This window comes from Pseudonaja textilis, chromosome 2 (assembly GCF_049901715.1).
Source record: "Pseudonaja textilis isolate UNSWEBS1 chromosome 2, rPseTex1.2, whole genome shotgun sequence".
NCBI classification, from domain to species: domain Eukaryota; kingdom Metazoa; phylum Chordata; class Lepidosauria; order Squamata; family Elapidae; genus Pseudonaja; species Pseudonaja textilis.
Window position 1 is genome coordinate 79,125,076 of NC_141991.1, and position 14,694 is coordinate 79,139,769.

The following is a 14,694-nucleotide window of genomic DNA, read 5'->3' on the forward strand; positions in this document are numbered from 1 at the left end:
ATCCTTCCTTTGGCTATTTTATAATTACCTAAATTATTTGTAACTCTTCAAAGACAACCAGTTGGCAACTATTGAGTTTTGGGGTGGAGCTTGGGCAGGCAATTTTACTTAAGGAAAATAAAAAAATTCAGCATTTCATTTCTTTCTGAATCTATTTACATATTGTAAAACATTTGCTTGCTCTAGGATAAGCATCCCCAAAGGGACTCTCACATTATTATTTTGTCAAGATATGAAAATAAAGTGTAAAACCATAAAATAGCAGTGTAGCATATTATGACAGATTGTTTAACTGTAATTATAGCTGCTCAAGTGATCATCTGTATGTTTGGACTGATAGACATAATGCCATACAGATTCATGTTTTTCAATATTTCTTTAGCTGAGCTGAAAAGGAGAAAGTGTCCCTTTTCCACATGCCTATAAGCAACCAAGAAGTCTCACTTCTTCATCACAATATGTTACCTGTGATGCAGAAAAAATGCCTGGAGAGAGAATGGTAGAAGGTTGTGTGAACGCAAAGATGATCTCTCTCACAATTACAGGTAAGCAACTTGTCATTCTTTGTGGTTCTTCCTCACAAGATAAATTTATTTGACAGTGGTAGATAGATCAGCCTTAAGATAAGATGGATGAAATTACACAATCTGCTGAATGATCTATGAGTTCACTCTCTAACCTAGAGGAGACATTTTGTTTCATAGACATGCAAGCAATAGACTGTGATGTAGCTTTACTGATGTCCTAAAGCATCTGCAAGGATTGAAGAGAGGACCCTCACTCAGGTCTGCAAGCCACTAAGTGAGATGAATGAGATAAAACCCAGTAGCAAAACATTGGAAGGATTGCAGGATGCTGGCCAAAGTGGCTTGAGTCCACGAGTCTTATAGAAGATGAATGTTGAGAGAATGCTAGGGGTTAGTTTCATTGGCAGAAACCCTGGAAAAAGCAACAATGACCCTAGATAGAAATGTAAAATCAGGATAGATGACAACTTTGTCCATAGGTCAGATAAGGTAAGGATGATCTATCTGCAAAGCTGCAAAATTCACTAGTCAGATAACAGATAACAGATAATCAGAGTTGGAAGGGACCTTATAGGTCATCAAGTCCAACTCCCTGCCCAAGCAGGAGACCCTACACCATTTCTGACAAATGGCAGTCCAACCTCTTCTTGAAGGTCTCAAGTGATGGTGCTCCCACAACTTCCAAGGACAAGTTCATAGTCCTATGAGCAGAAGTTATGGCTCCCAGGAATGCATATTGTCAGGGTGGAGAAATGCAAAGCAGAAGACCATAGATTTGAAATAATGAGCAGTTACTGTGTAAGGATAATTTAGTGACTCCAAGAGGGAAGCATATTCAGGGGAAGCAGAAATAAATTGTGGAGACAGATATGACCACTTAATTATAACAGCACAACACAGGTGCAAAACAGTCAGATAAACCTTTAATGGGGATTTGAAAAGGTATTTGTGTTTATAATTCAAAACCACCACCACAAAACAACAACCCACAACAATGTCATTAGGAAGGGATTGGGATTTAGTCTATTTGTAGACTAAAGAGAGAAAAGATTTTTTTAAATTTAATTCATGGATTTTGAGAGACCTTTAAGAAGTCTATACAGCAACTGGATCCTCCAGATGAAGCCACAGTTCATCAGGATGTAGAATCTGCCAAGAGGTAATCATAAAGGAGATGTGGGTCATAATCCCCCTACTCCCAAGCATATGAGAGTAGAAATCAAGGTTGTCATGGTCACCATGGAAGTATTATGTTATAGTACAATGTTTTTCAGCCTTTGCAAGAGAAAAAAAAATCTTAAAAGCAGCATCAGAACATGTACTGAAAACAGTTTAGTGATTGTTCCCATTGTGTGTAATTTATTGTAACTTGAAAAATATGTATATCAGTACTGTTAGGTTTATATTCTTCAGACAACAATAAGTACTTTGAGTTTATGAATGAGATGGAAGCAATGTAATTCCATTCCTTAGCAATGATAGGATTGGGGCAGGTGATGATAGACCTGGACAGGATGCTATCATAGCAGCTGCTTGAAAATACCACGTGCTAATGCTTGGCTTGAGAGAGGGAATGCGATTTTAAGGTAAGATGTCCTCTTAGAAAAAGTAACCTAGCTGGACTAGCAAAACAAAAATATACAGTGCCAATATTCTTTCAATAAGGGGTTTTATGGAAGATTGGAGTCATTGGATAGGACAGGGTTGTGGTACCATCAATATGCTGATGATATCAAATTATACAACTCCACTGTAGCTGATCAGGTGATGATGCTGTGGTGCTAAAGGAGGCTAGAGGCTGGGTGAATCTGGATGGAAAAGAATTTGCTCTGACTCATCCCTAGGAAGGAATGGTTTTGGTTTCTGTGATACATCAACAGGATTGCACTTCTCTAGGTAGAGTCAGTATGTAATCTGGGAATCTTCCTGGACTTGCAGCTCAAGAAACAGATGGCAGTTATGGCCAGAGGAACTGTTGCATAGATTTATTCTGCCCATTCCTGATATGGAAGTCTTGTTCATAGTCATTCAAAGCTTAATCACTTCCAAGTGACTTTCTCCTAAATTGGGCAATTATAATGTGCTCTCCACATGGAGTTGTCGTTGAAGACCACCCAGAAGGTATCACTGGTCCAGGATGTAGCAATCTGTCAGTACTGACCACTGTTATCTGAACTTGGATAAAATGGGTGGACTTCATCATGCCCCTTTCCCTTAAATGACCTAGTGGAATCTAGAAAATGGGGCTTTTTCCATAGCAGCCCCTGACTGTTGGACTTCATAGTCCCCAACCCTTTTGTCTTGGCTGGCTCTTCATCCAAGTTCTGGGAAATGGTGAGATGGGAGCCCATGATTGTATTTGTAAGGAATGTAAGGCAGATAGCTGAGGTGTCAGTCTTGTGTTTTGTGTTTCTTATTGTTTCTTGATTTTATTGTTGTTGTGAGCCACCCAGAATTGTTTTTCTAAGAAGGCAGCCAAACAAATCTTTTAAATCTCAGAAACAGGTGGTTTGTGTTCCTTAAATACTGAGTATATTTTCAAATGAACGCCTACCAAGTATACTTTGTACAACATGCCACCCAAATTCTTGCCATCTCAAGTCAATTATCACTGCCTCCTTCTCTTTTCACAACGTAGAAGTTCTCTTTGTCTTGGTGCCCTCCCAGAATCTCTGCTGCCCTCTGGCCCAGAAAGATGAAGCACAACTATATTCTTCACTTTCCTGCCTTACTTCCCAAACTTTCAGTACTTCATGACTATTTTCTTCAGTTTGCCTTAGGACAGAACTGAGCTGGTAAAGTTAAAAAATCTTAAAGCCTTGGAGTATGAAGGGAGAGGAATGAATGTTGCTTGATATCACTGTCAGTTTATTCAGTAGAAGAGCTCTTCTTCCACACTATAACAAAATTGAAAAGCATACGGCATTCTTAGTTAACCAATTTACATCTTACTTATTTATTCAAATGAATACTCAACATCCCTTTGGAAGTTGTGTATAAGCATACAAACATCTGTCTTGGTGGGGTGTAATCACTTTCACAAAGATCTCTTTTTACTGTTTAATTCTAAAGGGATTAAAATGAACAATTATAATGGCACCTAGTACCTCACAATTTTTTCAAGCATTGGACAGAAGGAAAAATGAGACTAAAAGCCTTCCCACAGTCTCATAATCTTAAACAAATAAGGGAGAAAATATACATAAAGGGCTTTTTAAATACTATGATTTGGAAGTCACATATTAGAAGAACAAGCATTCCAAAGAAAAATAATTGAACTAATTGAATGGGAAAAGGAATGAAGGTGGGATAAAGAAACTTTAGATTGACAAAATTACAAAATGTGAGTAGATCCAAGCAGATATGGGAATATGACATCATGAAAGTAACATTTTGCATAAGGAAAGACAAAAATATACAAAAATATTAAGACAGAAAAAGAAGTTAGAGCAATGTTTTACAAAAAATAAAAGGTCAAAAGAAAGGTATAGTCATAATCATTATAATAAATAAGCCACCCAATTCCATTAATTTTCTGTAGAGAAAGTAAATTGATGAATAGAAAACCAAAGAAAGAAAGTGAGCAGATAATAGAAGGAAAAAAGTGTCAGGAATGAGGATCAGAATGAAAGTATGAACCATCATTTTCATTTTATAATAGAATATAGTGCATAGAAATCACAAACTTGAAATGGACAAGAACAGGCAACAAGAATAAAGGATAAAGAATATCATCCTAGTACAGGGGATCCTAAAGAGTTATTGATATTTTATAAACATAAGAGTAATACTGATCCTATTTTTACTGATCCAGTAAAAATAGAGGAAATATGCTGATTGTAATTTTATCTTCATTGAAAGATGATAAAGCTTTTATAGTTAAGAATTCAGCTGTTTCATGAAATACAAGTTGGAAGAGAGGCATCACAAAAATCACTACAATTCATTTCTGGAACGGAAAGAATTTTGATGGAATGAGGGTGCCTCTAATTATTGAAATATGTCACAGTTGGGTGTTCAAGACCACGGATCAGGATGATTGCCTAAATTAGCTGGACTTTGTGATGAATAGCAAAGGCAGATGCTTTCAGAAGAAGTAGAAAAGGCTGGCAGTGATTTGATTAACTCAGATATATCAAATGTAAAAGAGTTCAAGCGGCACATCTTTTCTCACAAAATGGCAGAATTTGTGTGCCTCTGAACAGGGATTAACAAGAGGAGACAACCAACCAGAAGAGAAAGTTCAGCCACTGTGATGGGTAATTTGATTGCAAGAATCTTAAGTCAGCAAAATATAAGAGACCATTGTAATTCTCAAAGAGAAAAAGGAACAGCAGAGAATTTCACATTTCTAAGTCGCTGGATAAAAGTATTTCCTATTTGCTACTTTCTACTCACAGTGCTATTCAAGTGATGCTACCTGGCTGAATTCTGTAACTGCCTTGAAAGAAGTCAGGCAAATCTCTTCAATCCCTGTTTAACAATTGTTTAAAATTCTTGGTTGTGGTGGATGAATTTTAACTTAACAGCAAGAGAACAAAAGGAATGTTTGGGTGATTTTTCTCATTGTGCAGCATGCCTTACAAAATAGCAAGCTAAGCAACTTTAGCCCATTATTGCAGAAACACAGATAGTTATGTGTGCTAAATATTATAGGACTTCTAAATCATAATTGGCACTATTGAAACACATTGATGTGAGAAATCTGACTTTAATACCTGGAAATTACTGTTAATGTGTTTCTCGACCATTTGGCAAAGGAAGCCTTTGCTCAACCAGAGCTCTGGATTTGCGTATACAAAATTTATCTTGACTGAGAGTTGTAATTTAGTAATCAGACTGTCATTTGCAGATTTCAGAGTCCCCATGCTTGATTATTCATTGGATGATTCAATTAGCATAGAGGCCAGTAAACATAAATAATTATTTTCTTAGTTTAACCAGCTTCCTAAACAAAATGGATTCTGCTCTGAAGACATAGGAAACATGCCTCAAAAAGTACTACAACAGTTTTATCTACTTAGCACTAAACCTAGATTCTTGTATAAGTCACAGGTATTTTTCAACATTTATTCGAAGCCTTTGTATTTAATGTTTACCCAGAATTAATACAATTTTGAATGGAATCCCCCAACAAGGGCTTACAATAAAAGTACAGCTATATTTTTGAAAATGTAAACAGACTGAATGACTTACAGACTCGGGGCAGCATGTTACCCCTCTAATCCTTAAAGCAAGGGTCTTCAAACTTGGCAAGTTTGACTTGTGGACTTCAACTCCCAGAATTCCTGAGCTAACATGACCAGAGGAGGAATTCAGGGGGTTGAAGTCCACAAGTCTTCAAGCTGTCAAGTTTGAAGATCCCTGCCATAAAGTGTATTTTCAGATACAGATCCTTTGAAAAGTTAATTGCTAATTAATCCATCAGAATAGAGCTGGAAGGCACCTTCAAGATCTTCTAGTTTATCCACCCCTCTGAAGCAGGAGACTCTATATCCTTTCAGACAAGCAGCTGTCCAGTCTCTTTTTTAAAGCCTCCAGTGATGAAGCACCTACAACTTCTGAAGGCAAGCTGTTCCATTGATTAATTGTCCTCATTGTCGGGCATCTTCTCCTTAGTTCCACGTTGCTTCTCTCCTTAGTTTCCATTCATTGTTTCTAGTCCTGCTGTTAGGTGCTTTAGAAAACAAATTGACCCCCCTCCTCTTTGTGGTAGCCTCTCAAATCCTGGAATATTTACAACTTCAATTTTTAGGTAACATAAGGTAAAAGTGATTACATCTATGGAAAATAGCCACTTTAGCTATATTGAACTTTATATATGATGGATTCATTTTAATTATACTTTCAAATCAAGACGAGTTAAGCTTTTCCCTGACTAACTCATTGGTTTCTTTAACTGGCTGAACTTTTGGATGGTGGCTCCTGGTATGCTCTTCCCAATCTAAAATTGGTTTGAAAATGTCTTCTGGATAATCAGAGAAGACTAAAGATTCACAAATACACCAAACCGAAGTGTTACTGTCTGGCTCTGTATTGGTCAATTCAGGAAGCTAAAATTATAACTTTGTTAAAAAGAAACAATAGGAAAGTGTACTTGTTGAAGATCACCCACCTGAAGCTCTTGAGAAGCCTCATGTGCAATACGCCATTCACAGCAACAGTACAGCATCTGAGATTTTGTGATGTGGTTCTGTGTGAATGCTTCATTAGCACCATGATGAAACATGAAATAAATTGGTGTACTCAGTTAAAATATTGTGAAGCTAAAGATATTGTAAGTACATATAGTTCCTGTCACCATGTCACGTAAAAACACAACAGCCCTTCCTGAATGTATGTATGTGCTGTGACTATGATAGAAAATGGTACCCCTTGCTTGGGTCTGTAAAAAATTTCTGCCTTCAAAGAAACCAACCTTTTCACAGCTCTATCCTGTGAAGTATTTTGTCACACTTTAGTGTGTGAGTACTGCAGTGGATTAGGAAACATGAAAGCCATGAGATGTGCACTGTCCTTGTCCACAAAAAATTATGGCCCATAGGGGAATTTTGCCCTATTTTTCTCACTGACCATTAAATTAAGTCAACTAGCTTATGGAGAGAAGATTGCCATTTTCCCTTTATTAATTGCATCAGGGGCAAGTGATCTCAAGCAAGATTAGTTAGAAGGAGAAATAAGGGTTCTTCTTTTCCCTGAACTAGTTACAAATCAGTAGTTTTTCACAGTTTTTTGCCAAGGAAGTTTTATGATGATGGTTGGTAGATTATTACTATTTTTTCTTTCACTTTCCTCCCAATAATCTGTTAAGAAGCAATCTTAACAAGAGGTATGAAAATATGCTGTATGCATACGAATGGGAAAGTACATACAAGTAGCTCCTTGACTTATGATTACAACCAGGTACTAGAATGTCCACTGCTAAGCCAATGTTAAGTGAGTCATGCCTGATTGTATAACCAGTTTTGCAATGGCTATAAAATGAAATTATTGCTGTTGTTAAATGATTGTGTGGTCATTATGCAAATCTGACTTCCTCCATTGACTTTGCTTGTCAGAAATTGGCTGGGAAAGTCACAAATGGTGATTACAGACTCTGAGATGCTGCAACCATCATAAATACAAGATTTTGATCATGTGACCATAGGGATGCTACAATGGTCGTAAGTGCAAGGACTGGTGGTAAGACCCTTTTTTCAGTGCCATTGTAACTTGGAACAGTCCCTAAATAAATGACTAAGTTGAGGAGTAAAATAGTTGACAGCTTTTGATCCACAACTTTGCTAAATTTCAATGTTCTAGAATTTAACAACAACAACAACAAAAAAACCTCACCAAAAAACACCACTATTCAGATGTTTGTCTACACACAAATACGGTTAAATCAGAAGAAATTTGAGTAATAATATTTATTTATATTGCAGTTAAAAACTAAGTACAAAATGTCTGGAACTTCAGAAGTCTACAATTATGAAAATAATGTGTAGAGGTTCAAAATATGTTCAATATGTATTTCACATTGAATCACAGAATTTGATTAGAATGTGACTAAGAATAATTCAGGGGGTGAAAAACCTAGCGATTTTCAAATGAGTGGTGCAGCTAGCTCTTTAATCAAAATATACTTTTATCTGAAAATTAATCATATTAATTTGCAACATGAGTTCTGCATTTACAGATAGTTGATATTTCCTATAATTCTTTATGTTTGTCAAGTCTCTAGGAAAATCTTTTCAAATCTGATTATATTCTTTCCTTTCCTTTTTTCACTGAGCCAGGATTTAACTTGACAGCCATTTTCAATAGACCTGCCTACAATGTCATGTACATTAACATGTTTACAAGTATGGCTAGCAATTCAATTAACTGAACAGGGCTCAAAAATGAGTTTTTTTAAAAAAACTCTTATCATATGTAATATGAAATTCATGAACAGCTGTTTAGTTTTTCAGGAGCACTGAAATATATAGTGGAGACAATTCATCTACCTATGGCTACATGCTATTATCCCTAGTAAATTAAATGGTAAAGTGTGGTTAATCATGAAAGTAATAAAAACTTTTTCTAAGACTTGTTTTAGGAATTGGTAAGGTAGGAGTCCCTGTGGATTTACTCCGCTAGTCATTGCCAACTATAAGGGGCAGTGCTCATCTCTGTTTCAAGAACATTGAGCCAGCATTTTCTGAACACATTTCCATGGTCATGTTGCCTGAATGACATCACAGAGCACTGTTACCTTCCCATCGAAGTGGTACCTATCTCACATTAACATGCTTTTGAAGTGCTAGGTTGGCAGCAGCTGGAGTAAGGATGGAAGCTCACCCATCACATGGCACCTGGGTCTTGAACCTGAGGTGCCGGCTTTTCCAGGTGACAAACTCAGAGTCTTAACCACTGAGTGATTGTACTTTCCCTGTAGGAATTGGTAATACATTAGAAATATAATGCAAACAATAATAAGAACTGCCAATACTCCTCAGGGGACCTATATTTTCTACTTTGAATGATGCAGACTTGGGGTCATGGAAGGCAGACTAATGATACTTTCATCTTGATGGTCATCTATATTTATCAAGCAGTGGTTTGATTATGATACCAACATACTCAGTGAAATGACTGTATGAGCAGTAAACAGGTGAGACCAGTGTTGGGATTCAAATTATTTACTACCGGTTCTGCGTGGCATGGCTTTGTGGGCATGGCTTTGCAGCAGGGGAAGGATACTGCAAAATCTCCATTCCCACCCCCCCTCACTCCTGGGGGAAGGTTATTGCAAAATCTCATTCCCTCCCCACCCCACTAACCTGCTTTCCAGCTCCATTCTCCTGGGCAGGGCAACAAAAGAAGACTCAGCCAATCAGCTGGGACTCGGGAGGCAGAGAATAGATGGGGGCGGGGCCAGTCAGAGGTGATATTTGCCGGTTCTCCGAACTACTCAAAATTTCTGCTACCAGTTCTCCAGACCTGGTCAGAATCTGCTAAATACCACATCTGGGTGAGACCCTGTTTGGTGAAGTGATCAAGGTACCAGGTTAGAGACCATGAGTGCTAGTCCCACTTTAGGCATGAGGCCAACTGGATGACTTTGGCCCAGTCATTCTCTTCATTCAATCATTCTCCTTCCTAGGAAGGAGCAATAACAAACCACTTTTGAAACTCTTGCTGCAGAAACTAGTCTGCTGGAGATAAAACTGACTTGAAGGTACCAAAAAAGAGTAATAAAGTACTGGCACTTAGCAAATTAACAGCTGATCTTTTTCCTGAAATAAAGCAATAAGGTCTCAATATTAATATATTAACTTTCTATAAAGTAGAGCAGGTAAAATAATAATTTTTACTTATTAATAATCTTAATAAATTATTTTCAGTTTGTTGATATTTCACATTTACACTATATTTTTAAATACCTGAATGTTTAATATTAAGATACTTGGCAGTTGATGAATTTGGATTTCACTGTTCCTCAAACACTGATGTATGACAATACTTGACAGCTGTGTTTGCAGTACTAACAATTTTATTTAAGCTGTATTCTTGTACCAAAGTTTGTAATTTTGCTTATGAAGATGGATTCCCTTTTAATACTACCACTGTGTAATCTTAGGATTATATGCTAAGATTTTAAAAATATTGTTATATATTATTAATATATGTTTTTGCTAGAATGTAGAATTACTATTATTAGATTTGTTTTCGGGTCCTCACAATTCATCTTTGACAATATAACAAAAAATAGCATTTCTGGATTTTAAAGGATAGGTTAAGAATGTTTGTCTGAATTTTTGTTCTTTAACTGAAAGTGTATAAACAACTAATAATTGTGAACTATATAACAACCGTCAAATTTGTTGTTTTCTTCTTATATGTTAATTACCATTAAGCACAATCACTGAGAAAACCTCTGAAGATGTTCTAGCCTGATTGGAGTGTTGACCTATTGCTGACACTTAAAAAAGGTCAGTGGTGCAATAGTGAAACGGTGTCTCTTTCTAGACACCATGAAGTTTCATCCTGTCCTTTTATGGACATCCTGGGCTCAAAGCTGTAACCTTTTAAACTTCGCATGGTTGCAAGCTCTTGAGAGAAAATGGATTTTCTATATTGTTATATCTGCAAGGTACAGGTACCTGTGTGAAGCTAATTTGACACACAGACAATATTGCCAAGTGCTATTCTGCAGGTACATAATTGTAAACTTATATGGCCTTCCCTGAGACAATCATATTATTGTTTGGGAATAGGTACCATTCAATCCTCCCTCTTCCTCTTCCATAATTAGGTAGACACAGATAGCTCTCCTTGAATATATTAAATATTTCACACATCTTGTATGCCCTCCTACCCCCAGACGTTATATGAAGTGGACTTTTCCCCTAACGTAACAAATTGCAAACTGGTTTTGAAACTTCCTAGTATTGTGAAAATGATTTTCAACAATGAAAGAAAAGAATGCTGTAGTTGCTTTATACAGAAAAAGATTTTTTTCCCCCGTGGAGATTGAGTGCTTCAATTCCTGGATGTTGCTATTAGTTGTAGAGCTGGGTGCTGCCCTCTTTCTCATTAAAAGAAGTATAAAATGATAGGCATAAAGTATTTTTTTTAATTGACTGGAAAAGTTTTTGCATTTCTTCTTGATTCTCCTAGGAAAAAGTCTTACTGGCTATCTCTCCCTAGGGTCAAAACCTTAAAAACGAAGTAAAAATGATTTTTTTTTCCTGTTGCACAACTCTTCCTCTGAGCACAGGTTCCATAAGTTAAACTCTGTGGAAATGTTTTGCTTAATTCTTGCAGATGCCACTTCTTACATATTAAGCTCTGCATTCATTCCCAAGACAAACAGATGGTCAGCAAAACCAATTAACCTTTTTCCCTCTGCCTTTCAGACTCATAACGTCTTCAAAGCCCACAGACAAATGAGCAGATACTATCAGGAGATTTCATGTCAAAGCATGATGAATAGGAAACACTTGGCCAGCGTACTTTGAACTTGCTCAAGTGGACCTCCTGGCTATAAATGTGGAACACCTGAAGGTGAGGTCTTATAATTTGACAGAAACAGGTAACCAGGAAAAAAAAGCACTGAAGGAAATGATTAATGCTTGCATTTCCCCCCTCTTCATCCTTAGAGAGATGATTTGATAGATTTATTTATTTTAAAAAAGAAATGCACAAAGAAGGGAGACCATTGCTTCTCTTAGGTCTACCACAGAACAATAAGATAAAAATAAACTTCAGCCACACATTTACACAAGAGAGTTGATGAAGTAATTTTTAAATGCTCATTTTTTACTTGAAATTTTGGGGAATGTATGAATGTTTATGCTATGCTACCAAGATGGCACCAAATTCACGATGTAAAAAAGATGTGGAGACTCTAGAAAGAGTACAGAGAAGAGCAACAAAGATGATTAGGGGACTGGAAGCTAAAACATATGAAGAACAGTTGCAGGAACTGGGCATGTCTAGTCTAATGAAAAGAAGGACTAGGGGAGACATAATAGCAGTGTTCCAATATCTCAGGGATTGCCACAAAGAAGAGGGAGTCAAGCTATTCTCTAAAGCATATAAGGACAGGACAAGAAGCAATGAGCTGAAACTAATCAAGGAGAGAAGCAACTTAGAACTAAGAAGAAATTTCTTGACAGTTAGAACAATTAATCAGTGGAACAACTTGCAAAAGATGTTGGATAACCATTTGTCTGAAGTAGTGTAGGATTTCCTGCCTTAGGCAGGGGGTTGGACTAGAAGACTTCCAAGATCCCTTCCAACTGTTATTCTATTCCATTTATCTACTTGCTTTAGTTTTTCACCATTGATGTACTTGTATAACTTTGTATAACAACTCCACACCCCCAAAGTCTTTAGAGAATTGCTCAATTTCTCCCAAATCCATTCTTACATTGTCACCATCCACTAATGTAGGAATTCCTGCTCTTATTTATACCTGCAACATTCTAATTGGGTTCTCAATCTTGACAACTTTAAGGTGCATGGACTTCAAATCCCATAATTTCCCATGCTAGCTAAGGAACTCCAGGAGTTGAAGTCTACTTGTCTTAGTGTTGCCAAGATAGGAGACACCTGTACTAGATTATACCATTTCACGTGTTCTGAGAAAGATTTAGCTCTTTCAATATATCTTAACTCTACATCCCTACATGTATTTATACCTTCCATTCCACAAGATAAGACCAACTTCATTCCAATTTCTTACAGATTTCTCTTTTATTTTTTGTCACACAAGTTATGTTTTCTTTTACTTATTAAATTCATGCTTTTTACCCTTCTAACATTTCAAATTGCAATTTACAACTTGTAACCAAGTTGCCCATTGTTGTTACTGGAAAGGCCTATAAATAATGAACTCTATTTGCAAGATACGCTAATAAAATGTATAATAACCAGCTCTGCCATCTCCTGTGTCATTGCTAAGCCAGGAGCTGCCAAACAGCTGATTGGCATGCTAGGCATTGTGACTGAGCTCTGCTGTCAAATGGCTTGCAAAATTCTGGAACATTTAACAATTGGCCCTTATAAGTCAGTTTATGCTGGCTCCGGGACACTACTGCCTACCATTCATCATGGCTTTGACCAACTGAACAATGAAGCCATTGGCTTCATGGCTTTGACCAACTGAACAATGATCAAACAAACAGGAAAAATGTGCTGGAATAATATTCTCCCTTATCCTGCAGTGATGGTCAAGGATGACGACCAAGATGAGGAGAAAGTTCTTTTTTCAGAAATTAGAGGTCTCCTCCTCTCCTCTCTCCTCTCTTTTCTTTGTTTTCTTTTCTTTTCCTTTCCTTTTATTTGTTATTAAGCTATTATTATCATTTCTGTTATCACAATGCAGAGTTACATGCAGAAATGAGATGTTGTATGATCAGAGCATGCAGATATCATAATTGAGAATATTTTGGGAAAGTATTGACTAGCTTTCCTGTGGTTATGCACTAGTCTAAAACAGTAATATCTGAATGTTAGAATCATAGGAAAATATTCTACAATAGACTTTTAGCTCTGAGTAAGGGCAAACTTAAGAATATTTTGCATGGAAATACTAGCAAGAACGTATTCCTTACCAAACTTTTTTCCTAAAATAAATTAATAATCTGGCATTCTTAATAAATACAATCTACAAGTGTACATGCTGCATTTGGCAAATATGTTTGAAAACCAACAAATATTTATATGCAGTGCACACAGAAGCTAATAAAAATGGAGGATCATGCATGAATATATAACCTTGAGTAAATAAAAGGAAAAGTTAAATCACCTGCTTTAGAATAAACATGTCTGTTGAAACATTACATAAGCTATCATTCAAGTCACATTCTTTGAGAGGTCAATGACAGCCTGAAAGCATTGTATTTATCTTAAGAAATGCACTGCACTTTTGTCAACGTTGTGTTGAGTGGTCTGTAATTTGATGTCTTCACCTACAACCAAAGTTGGTAATGGGTGTGAGTCATGTCAGACATGTGGCAGAAATCAACATCTAAGAATTCTGCAAAATAAGAAAGAGCCATAATTTCTTTTAGAAGCCTATCCAGAGAACAGAATCCTCAAGGCTTTCTCTGATGTGTGGATTAGCAGTTTGGTTTGTATGCGAGTGAAAAGCACTTTAACTCAAGTAATGCAAATTCATTTGGGCAAGTGGCTGCAGCAGTGGCTCATTTTAAACTCTATATTTTATTAACAAAGTGCATATACTTTCATTCTCTATCTATTTGGCTTGAGGTCATATACTTATTCTACTAATGAGCTATGCAGTAGGTCTAGAACAGGGGTGTCAAACTTGTGTCATCACAGCGATGTCACATGATGTATCACAACTTTTTCCCCCTGCACTAAACTGGGTATGGGTCTGGGCAGCATGTGATGCATCCAGCCTGTGGGCTGCGAATTTAACAGCCTTGGCCTAGAGGCATTCATTACAACTGTCATGATGCCAAAATGACGACATATGAGAACTATATCATCAAATATAAAAAGAAGATAAGAAAGGGGGATAAAAAATAAAATACAAATGAATGAACAAAGGATTTAGAAATGTCACAGAGGTTATAATTTTGCAGTAAAAACGTAATAATAATAATAATTTGCCATCAAATCAATGTTGAGACTTGTTGGCCATATAGATAGATTTTCTCTGTCGCTATCT

The 14,694-nt window shown here is 36.7% G+C and overlaps 2 long non-coding RNA genes across 2 annotated transcripts in view; both read left to right on the forward strand.

Annotated features, from left to right (window-relative positions):
* Nucleotides 1–390: 390 nt before the first annotated feature.
* LOC148126926 (uncharacterized) overlaps nt 391–14,694 on the forward strand; it is a 102,935-nt gene continuing 88,631 nt past the window's right edge. The window contains exon 1 of the long non-coding RNA XR_015741427.1: nt 391–545. This is a non-coding gene — a long non-coding RNA (uncharacterized LOC148126926). The remainder of the gene's footprint in view (nt 546–14,694) is intronic.
* LOC148126927 (uncharacterized) overlaps nt 10,236–14,694 on the forward strand; it is a 64,215-nt gene continuing 59,756 nt past the window's right edge. The window contains exons 1-2 of the long non-coding RNA XR_015741426.1: nt 10,236–10,483; nt 11,411–11,558. This is a non-coding gene — a long non-coding RNA (uncharacterized LOC148126927). The remainder of the gene's footprint in view (nt 10,484–11,410; nt 11,559–14,694) is intronic.